Here is a 10965-nt window from a genome sequence, read left to right on the forward strand (position 1 = left end):
CTAGTACTATTGTAGTACATGTATATACACACAAACAATACCACTAGTACTATTGTACTATACACATAAGCAACACAACTAGTACTATTGTAGTATACGCACAAACAACACAACTAGTGCTGTTGCAATGTGCACACATAGAATAACATCACTAGTACTATTGTAATATACACACAAAAACAACATCACTAGTACTATTTAGCGTATACATAAAACAACATCACTAGTACTATCGCAATATACAAACAATAACATCCCTATTACTATCATAGTGTACACAACAACATCACTAGTACCATTGTAGTGTACACTCAAACACCATCAGTAGTACTATTGTAATATACACACAAATAGAACATCAATATTACTATTGCAGCGTATACACTGAAACAACATCACTAGTACTATTGTAGCGTACACACAAAAACAACATCACTAGTACTATTGTAGCGTATATACTCAAACAGCATCACTAGTACTATTGTAATGTATATACTCAAACAACATCACTAGTACTATTGTAGCGTACACACTCAAACAACATCACTAGTACTATTGTAGCATATATACTCAAACAACATCACTAGTACTGTTGTAGCATACATGGTCAAACAACATCACTATATTATTTGCAACTCCTTTCAGATAAATCTTTCTAAGATGTATCTCCTGTACCCTACTGTATCCTTCTCTCGTGTTTGTGTAAAGTACTTTACCGTCATTCCAGTATTCATAATACCCCCACGCGTCAACAGCGGTAATGCTTGCATAAACCATGACACCCAGAATACAAATCTAATAAAAAACAAATATTGACTATTAGTTATATGTAACACGGCTAATGAATAATGTTGATATAATTATATAGTTTTGTGATTTCAAGTTTACCGAAAGTTCTTTAGAATTTTTTCAGAATCCACATTTGATTAACACAACTTCTGGCATATGTAGTTGCACAGTATGTTTGAAGTTTCTCCCTCACAACTGTGAAAATTTTTCGTGAGGAGCAAAGATGGGGCTTGGTAAAGCACTTTCTGGATCCAGTAATGTATCTTTGTTTGTAAGGGTTTTTATGTAGTTAAGGAATCCAGTATAGATACTGTAACTCATATTCATTCGACCCATTGATTGGGATGTTAAATGTGTCTAAAACTGAAGCATGGTTTTGAAGAATTTAATCTTTTGAAAGGGCAGTTGGAGTATAAGTACGATTATTAAAAGTGGAATTAATGCCAAGTTCGTTTAAAATACAGTTGTAATAATGATCATTACAAACAAAGACAATGTTGTCACTAGCTTTGTCAGCTGGAACCAGAGCATATTCCATATGTAATGTATCTAATTCTTTTATCGCTTCTGGTTTACTAAACACAGAAGGATATATGGTACGTACTTTTGTTTTAATATGTCTAATGCGGGATGTTAATATTGCTCTTATGCTTTTAACCCATTCTGACAATGTATCAAGTTCTTTTTTTCATACGTAGCCTATCGTCTGGCATAGTCTTAGACAGAATTCATAATAGAGATGAAGTTCTATCGGCAATTAAAAGACCGAGGTTCTCTGTAGTTAAGACCTTTTAGAATAAGTGATGTGTAGAGGAACAAATGCCCCCATTGAATTTAAAGGTAAGAATGTGAACCAGTTTGTCAGAATGTAAGTTCCTTACTTTTTGTATTTCTAGATACGTTAAAAACCAATGAAAGTTGAAAAAAGAATACATTTTCTCTTTAAGAAGTTGTTTTCCCATAAAAGTCTTTTTTCTTTTGTTACCCCGATTTGTTCCTTTCCAAAATATTCCGAATTCCCTCATTTGGGAGGAAAATGATATATTATAGGAGTTGTGAGATTTATCACTGTTCGCTATCTTCACCTTTCATATGAAGACATAACCTATTGTGACTTGTTCAGAAATAGATCACTACAAATTTCCCCACCTTCCAACTTGCATATTTTTACAGCCGATTGAACTGGTGTTTTATTCTGCAACAATTAATCTTTCTAACATTCATGTACCAGCATTAATTTCGAGACGAAAATGACACACAGGCAACAATATTGTTAATATTTTCCAAAATAAAACTATGAAAACAAAATTTCTTCAAAAGTCCTACATTTGTTCAAATCTGTGAAACATACCACAAGAGTTTACTCTGACAGAAATTCATACTAGTTTTTATGGCAATTGGTGTAATTTGAAATAATAAAAAATAGACTCACATGTGCCTCTTTACCTACTAATCCTTGGAAAAATAGTGATTTCCTTCTGAGTTTGAATGTTTTAATTTATTTTGGTAACAAAATAAAATGTTGTCATGAGCAACTTTGACGATAGGTAGGACATTGATCATGGAAGGTAAAGATAATGAACAGTGATCAGTCACATGGCTCCTTGAATAAATACAAAATAGAAAGTTGGCCAGACATTGTCTCCTGAAAATACGGGAGGTGGGAATCAGGTGTCTATGAGGAGTGAGCAGTTACTGTCGACCGATGACACCTGCCGTAAGCCCTACATATTCACGACGTATAAGGAGTAATTCGTAGTCAAAACCAGTGCACCCAGAACAGACTAATAATCGGTATGAAACACGTCAGACAATATTTGACCCAATGCTATGTTGCGCAGGGAAACTAGATCATTTTAACGACCATATGATTTGCGAAACATTGACTTTAAACCGGACTAAGATTCAAATGTCTTAAGTCAGAGATTCCATGTTCATAATAGTATGTGTCTTTCGTCAGTAGCTCTGACACCATAGTCTAATAAACTACTTGCATGTCGTATGTTGTAGTAGGCAGTGGTGTTCTAGCTATTGACTACATTGTAATATCACACAGGTACCGGTCAATGGGGTAAGGTGTTTACATTTTTTTCTACTTCCTTTGCAAATTGTTTTGCCATTTCAGCCTTGACTTTGATCAGATATTCAGAAAGAACGTGCATCTGTATACTTGATGAACATGGTGTAATTCTAATAGATTCTGTCAAGGGGGTCGCTCTTCAGAGCCATTAACTTCCTAGAATGACATAAACCTTTCGTTAGTTTGTTAGCATTGTTGAAGACTCATCAGATCATAGAAGTGTTCATGACAACTAATTTGTTTTACCACAATAACCCACCTACCCTTACAAGGTCATTCTTCATTAAAAATTGACTTACCTTTAGCAACAGCATGATGTATTGATAACCAAATACACTGTAAAGCAGCCTAGTGTCTCTTTCTTATTTATACTCTTTAGCTGGAATTGAAGATCCCTGATTGGATGAAGCGATTCATACCTTATCACGTATGGTATATACATATCTCGCCTACTTTTAGGTGACAACTCCCTAATGCAAAAATAAATTTCATTTTATTGGTAGCATTCCGCTATCATATATCTAATATATCTATGGTCCATTCCTTCAATTTATCAATGAATTAAGAAATTACTCGATCATTTATTGATCAGCTGCACTCCTTATAATATGCAAGGTAGTTCAAAAGTACAATGACATCAGATGTCAAATCAATAAATACTAAGTTTAAAATGAAATCCAGTTTCTGATCGTTTGAAACTTCATACTAACAGTGACCTCATAACCCCTATAAAAATACAACATTTTAAGAAGGGCAACAATTAGTACGCGAAATTTCAGAGAATAAGTCCATTTTATAACTGGTGGTACGAGTTAACAAGGGTGGTTAAGCTGATACGTTCAGCAACTACCGAAATTGCCGACACGCTCTTCTAAATTTAATGTGCCTAATTGTGATGTTAAAACAAACAATATTGTCTTACTTTAACATTCTTTTGTCCCATATTTATACTCCGTTTACCTAAGAAAGATATGGGACTCACGGTTTGCACGAACGGTCGACAGGGGATGATTAGATATCCAATGTACATGATTCTACTTCTGGTATGTCTATGTCGTTTTCCTTACTATAAATGTTGTCTCTTTACAAAAGTTATAAGCTTAATTACTGATCGTTATCCTCACCTTTATAGAATTAACTGCTTGGACCTTTGAAGATAACGGATAATGACCACTCTCCCACAGATAATGTGGAAATAAGAGAAAGGGGGAAACCGGACTCCTGAACACAACGATCATACCCGGTGTGAGCCCTTTATCCTGGTCAGTTAAACGGAGTATTCCGTAGTCAAAACATTACATAAGGGGAAGTATGATAAAAACTTGACATGAATTCAACAGTGGACTTTTTCACAGTCAAAATGGGAAATACAGTCTTTGTAGTGAGACGGTAGGAAATAGTGTTAAAGAATTAAAAGAAATCAAAATGTTTCCCCGCAAATCTTCCACTATACCATGAAGTCCGTAAGAAATATGGAAGACCTAGAACACATTGATCAGATTTAGCTCTTATGATATTATACGCGGTTAGGTTAAGGCTCCCTATAGAATATCACAGTGCACTTCGTGCCTTTACTTCTCCGAAACTACCAATATATGACGTCATAATGGAAAATGAAGATGACAATCTATTGAAACTGCAAAAAGTTAAAACAAATTGAACAAGCAATATAGTACTGCATTAGTAGGATAGCTATCGATTGACAATAATTGGTTATATCGCAAAAAAAAAAAAAACCTTAAGATATCCAATGGAAAAATCATTCATTTTTTTTTTTTTTTTTTTTTTTTTACAAAAAACTCAATATCTCTAGCACTGAATCGTTTTTGAAAACAAAATGCCTAATGCTAGTGAGATTAAGATGACAGAGAGTAGATGATGTACAGATCTATTTGCAGTGAATTTTATTATTCTCAGATTTATCTCCCCTTGGAAACAACGCATGTTTTCTTCAGTTTTATTGCGACATTCACTTTTTTTTTTGCATATTTGTGAAGGACAATGATGATAATAGGGTAGTGATAGTTCCATCGCCAAACGCTCGACATCAGGTGTGGATGTCACGGGTCCTCGAATATGACCTTAAAACGGATGTCCCGTGTCACAGTAGGTGTAACACGCTAAAGAACTCTCACTGCTCAATGGCCGTAAGCGCCGAGCATAGGCCTAAATTTGAAGCCCTTCACCGGTCCTTGTGACGTCTCCATATGAGTGAAAAATTCTCGAGAGAGACGTTAAGTAAGACACAATAAATCAATCAAATTTTAAAATTTATCTTTGTGATTCGCCCTGTTAGTTAATCCTATTGTTTGTATTACACGACAATTAATTCTTGAAAGAAAATTAAAGCTGTAATAACCACCGTCGTTCACATGTCGATGTCATAAATTCCAGGGAAAAATTACTATTTCAGAATGTAGTCAAGTAAAATGTACTTGAAAACGTAAATTATAAATTTGAAGAAATAATCTATAAAACAAAGAACGACGCTGGCATATTTGAAAACAAGATGGTTGAACTGGAAATGTTTATGTGAAGATACATGTACGTAATAATTTATCGATAGTTTGTTGCCATATTTTTTCAGCTATAATGTACATGTGTGTATGTGAGTGAGTGTTTGTTTGTCTGCAATTGAAATAAAAAAAAAAATATATAAAAACTCCAGTGAACTTTAGATAAAAGACATCCCAAAGACTCCCACATATGTTCATATGTTAATGTTTTCCTGATTATCCTTATTAACGGTGATTTAATAAATCTTTAAGAAAGTAGACGACTACAGCTTCTCCATGTTACATCTAAACACTTTATTCAATTATCAGTTCCACACGGTGTCTATGTCTCTTAATTGTTCTGTTACAGAATGATCTACGAATGTTCAGCTTTAAACCTAGACGGGCTACTGACAAATAAGTTAATGTTACAAGGCTTTCAACCGTTTCAATTAAAGTCTGCATTTTGAAGATTCTATGGTCGTTTTAGTGACCTCATTATTATGCGAATACAACCTGGCATATAGTCTATGGATATCTGAAGTATTTTACCCTGTCATTGTTATCAATACATTCCATCAGTCACTCTCAGAAACACCCATTTACTTTGTGAAAGCGAAAATATAAAATCAAACGTACGTTAACCTTTTCTCAACTACACTGGTCGCGTTGATAGTAAAGAGAATCTAAAATCCTTTATGACTACGGGCACAACATACATGGTATTATATGTCATATTTCTTGATATATCCTCTATTAGCAAGAAGGTGAAATCAATGAAAAAATAGAAACATTAAATTACAAGAAAAAAGCATTTCAAATCAACGATTTATTCATTTAAATATGACTCAACCTTTCATCGCAAGGCCATTTTCATTCTCGATATGATTTTTTTTATTATTATTTTACTAATGCATGCAGTATTTTAAAAGCATTTTTAAAAGTATAGATACCCTGCTTTCAACATATATACAATCATTTTCAAATCATTACAAAGTTAAAAGAGAAAGCGGATTCTTGCATATGTACATTTTCCTGCACTTTTATTCTATTCTTTTAAATATATCAGTGTTTTGCCTATATTTGGAAATAGGAAAAAGTAAAATCACTTTGTAAAAGAAGAATTTCCTATTTAGTGAGCCGTTATTTGTGTTATAATTGTTGGTAGTATTTATTTTACGATGAATTGGAATTGAAACTTGCTCTGCGGTTTGTTTTAAAATGAGTGCAAAAATGTCGATGAAACCGAGCAACACGCGTTGCACAGTAACGTAATAAAATCTAACATGGAGAAGCTGTAGTCGTCTACTTTCTTAAAGATTTATTAAATCACCGTTAATAAGGATAATCAGGAAAACATTAACATATGAACATATGTGGGAGTCTTTGAGATGTCTTTTATCTAAAGTTCACTAAAGTTTATTTGTTTTATTTATATCAATTGCAAATAAACAAAAAATCACTCACATACTCACATGTACATCATGGCTCGAATATATGGCAACAAACTATTGATAGATTATTACATGCATGTATCTTCATATACACATCTCCAGTTCAAACATCTTGTTTTGAACACATCAGCTTCGTTCTTTGTTGTATACATGTTTTACTCAAATCTATATGTTTTCAAGTACTTGACTACATTCTGAAATAGTAATTTTCCTCTGGAATTTATGAAATCGACAGTGGCTGTTACAGCTTTAATTTTCATTCAAGAATTAATTGTCATGTAATGCAAAAGATTAGGATTAACTAACAGGGCGATTCACCAAAATGATTTTAGAATTTGACAAAACATACGACAAACACATTTTATGATAATTAACATTAATTCCTATGAGAGAAAATCATCTCTGACATACAAAGTTAATAAGTTTATAATTTCCAAAGAAAGTTCATTGTCAAAAGATTCCTATCATCATAGTCTTCCACAAATATGCTAAAAAGTGAATTTCGCAATATAACATAAGAAAATGTGTATTTTTTCCAAGGGGAGATAACTCTGACAAGAATAAAATTCACTATAAATAGATTTGCGCATCATCTACTTTCTGCCATCTTAATCTCACTAGAATCAGGCAATTTGTTTTCCAAAAAGATTTAGTGCTACAGATATTGACTTTTTTGTAAAAATCAATGATTTTATGGATTGGATATAAGTTTTAAATAAATTTTACATTATGACCCCTGGGTCGAGGCCTCTGCTGGTGGACTGTTAGTCTCCGAGAGTCGCTACAGCCCAGTGGCTAAGTACTTCGTTACTAGCTTGAAAATACGGATGTATATTTAATTGCTGTTATAAAATTTAGAAATTCATTTCAAAATTAAGGATTATCTCCCTCATGCATAGCTCTTATCCTTAGACGAATTTGACACCACTTTTTTGGCACGCTGTTTTTAGCTATAATAGCTCTAAAACTTCATTGTTATTTCGGATTTCAAACATTTCGGTTGAGCATCACTGAAGAGACATTATTTGTCGAAATGCACATCTGGTGCATCAAAATTGGTACCGTATAAGTTTTACGCAGTGGGGCTAATATTAATTATACATGGCGTTTTTAAGACAGCTATTTATACTACCACTATAGTACATAAAAAGAGTTAAACAATTTACCCTTTTTTGTAAAACCCCTCAAAACTCTACACAAGTACCTACTATTTTACACAATGATTATCCCCCTTGATGCGAACTCTCTAATGGCAAAAATGAATGAATATCACCTACCAGACATTATCAAAATGTTGGATGCTCATCAAGGAATTCATTTAACAGGAAACTTGAAAAGGTGATTCAGAGATTTGTCTATATTTTTGTAAATTATATGTTATATGTTAGTTAATAGTAAAGTTAGAATTCATGTAATCATTCCAAATTCATACAAACTGTCTTGACAGATAGTATTAATAGTAAACACCGGTAAATAAAATTTGACGTATATCTATTGTAGAACAAAAACCACAAAGATTCGCCTAACAAAAATATCTAAATCACTTTCTTCACTCAATCAGTATCAATACTGACGTCACACTTTAACCTCATATTGCGTCATACCCAACATGCATTTCGAAGCACTTTTTGTGTATTCAAAGTATTTCAATCTCACTGAAATAATTTATTTTCTATCAAATGGTCAATGTAATTATGTTCCCCAAACAAAGTTTGGGAACATATTGTTTTTACTCTGTTTCTTCTTCTTATTATTATTATTATTATTCTTTTTCTCCGGTACTTTTTTGTCCGGTAGTGTTCTCAGAAACTACAAAAGGGATCGATATGAAACTTTCCAGGATGATAGTATAGCGTTTGTAGATGTGCATAGTGATAGTTATTTTGTTTGCACGTGCATGCACGCGCGCGCACGTGCATTGCAATTTTGGTACAAAAAATGGAAAATCAGAATATTGAAGGGATCGATATAAAACCTAAATAGGATGATAGTATATCATTTGTACATATGAAAAATAATAGTTATTTTGCCAGCACGCGCACGCATGCGCGTGCACGCGCATTACAAAATTTGTACGCTAACTTTGGAATCAGTCTAACTTTTTTGTTGTTCATTGAAATGGCTTGAAATTCATATCATAGGTAGATGTTGAGACCCTTAACTGATTTACATGGTCAAAATTACCAATTTGCACGCGCATGCACGTGCGCTTCATTTTGATTGGATAATGCTAAAACGTTTGTAACTATCTTATTTATGAAGCGAATGAGATGATATTCACAGCATATGTAGACAATATGTGTATCTATATGTTGGTGTAACAAAAAATGCCAACGCACACGCGCATGCGCGTGCAACGTTTTTTAAATCTTCAATTTTTAAAGGACGATAACGTTTTTGTTTTTCATCAAATTCTATTGATATTAGGGGTTTAGATGTATCTTGGTACTCCTTACAAATTGCTGTGGTTAGAATTACTGCTCAGCACGTGCATGCACGTGTGCTGATTTCTGATTGGACGATTTTAAAATCGCTATAACTTCCTTATATTTGGTGGAAACGTTATGAAATTCATACTGTGGGTATATGATACAAATGCCTGTTGAACGACATCAACAAAAATTCGGAATCATACACGCGTGCGCGTGTATGCACGTGCAACGCTTTCTTTCATTTCTTGGTACTGAAATGACCATATTGAACGTACTACATGTAATTAAAGGCTAAAATAAAATGATTTTTTCCTATAGATTCACAAGGACATCACTTTTTAATTGGGGGAGGTTTGGGGAACATCTGTAACGGTCCCCGTTACAATTACAACTAGTTTCTATTATAATTCAATTCGTATTTCGAAATATTGTATATGTATCGATGTGGATTGTTGTTCTAATGAGAAGGGAGGGGGTATTTTGTTAGTAGATCCTCTATTAAATATATCATAGACAACATCTACACTTCATATATATTTCGATATAGAAATACTTGAGGCCTACTTATTCAAACATCTCACGTGTATATACATGTATCAAATGGCAGACCCCCAATAGTTAACTTAACGAACCTGGTGATTTTAATTATGTTCTATGACCTTGCTATGAACATTTTTCCATAGTTGATACTTTTAATAGTATTATTCATAAAGTAGCATTGTGTTTATCTACATATGAGTTTGAAAAATAAATTTGTAAAGTTTTGAAAATATTATCTTGTGATTCATTTGACACTTCTGAGATTGATATATATTTCCTGATATTTCTTTATTCTATATCAACTATGTATATAGAGTTCTATTCAATGTATCTTTCTGATCACGTGGAAATTATAATTGATAGCAATGCACTACAAGCATCCAGCAAATAAACTTAATTAATATATGTGTACGAGTTCTTCTTATATAAATACAGCAATATGTGAGTTTTTGAAAAAAAAAAATACATAAGTTGGTTAGTAGATAAAGATATATACATGTTTAAATTAAATCCAAATGCAGTTTAGGTCAAGTGATTAAATATGAAGGTCAATGGTTAATGTGTGTGACCTTGAGATTTTAGGACAAGGTCATTTAAAAGTTTCAATAGAATTCAGCATGTCATTAGAAACAATCTGATCAAAATCAGATCATAGGATCTGATTTTAATCAGATTGTCATTAGAAAGTAATTGATGCACCCAGATGGCAAATATTCTTTACATTAAGATCATTAGCCTAGTAATTGGATAAATTTTCGAAAATGTAGTTGAACATGAACATGATCAGGTCAGTAACTAAAACCTAAAAGTTATTTAACTGATTTCATTTTTTTTAAATAACAGTCTAACATTTGTTATTTCTTTCTATATGAAATACCTTGCCTGATTATGTTGCGATTCTGAAAAAGGTTAGCTCAAAATATTTTGTTTTAATGAATTTTTGACTGTATACAATGCAAGGTATGTTGGTTGCCATAGCAACCATTTTTGCTGAGATATTTAAATTTCTTATTGCAACATAATTTTGAATATCATGGACTTTGTCCTTGTGACCATGGTAACAACAAAGTGATCGATAACTTTGTGTTATTTGAGTTTAAGTGACTCACACATGCGATTTCATTGATTTAATCAATAACACTACATAAAATTTCTGAATTCTTCAATAAAAAAAA

Source organism: Ostrea edulis, chromosome 6 (genome assembly GCF_947568905.1).
Source record: "Ostrea edulis chromosome 6, xbOstEdul1.1, whole genome shotgun sequence".
Lineage (NCBI taxonomy): Eukaryota > Metazoa > Mollusca > Bivalvia > Ostreida > Ostreidae > Ostrea > Ostrea edulis.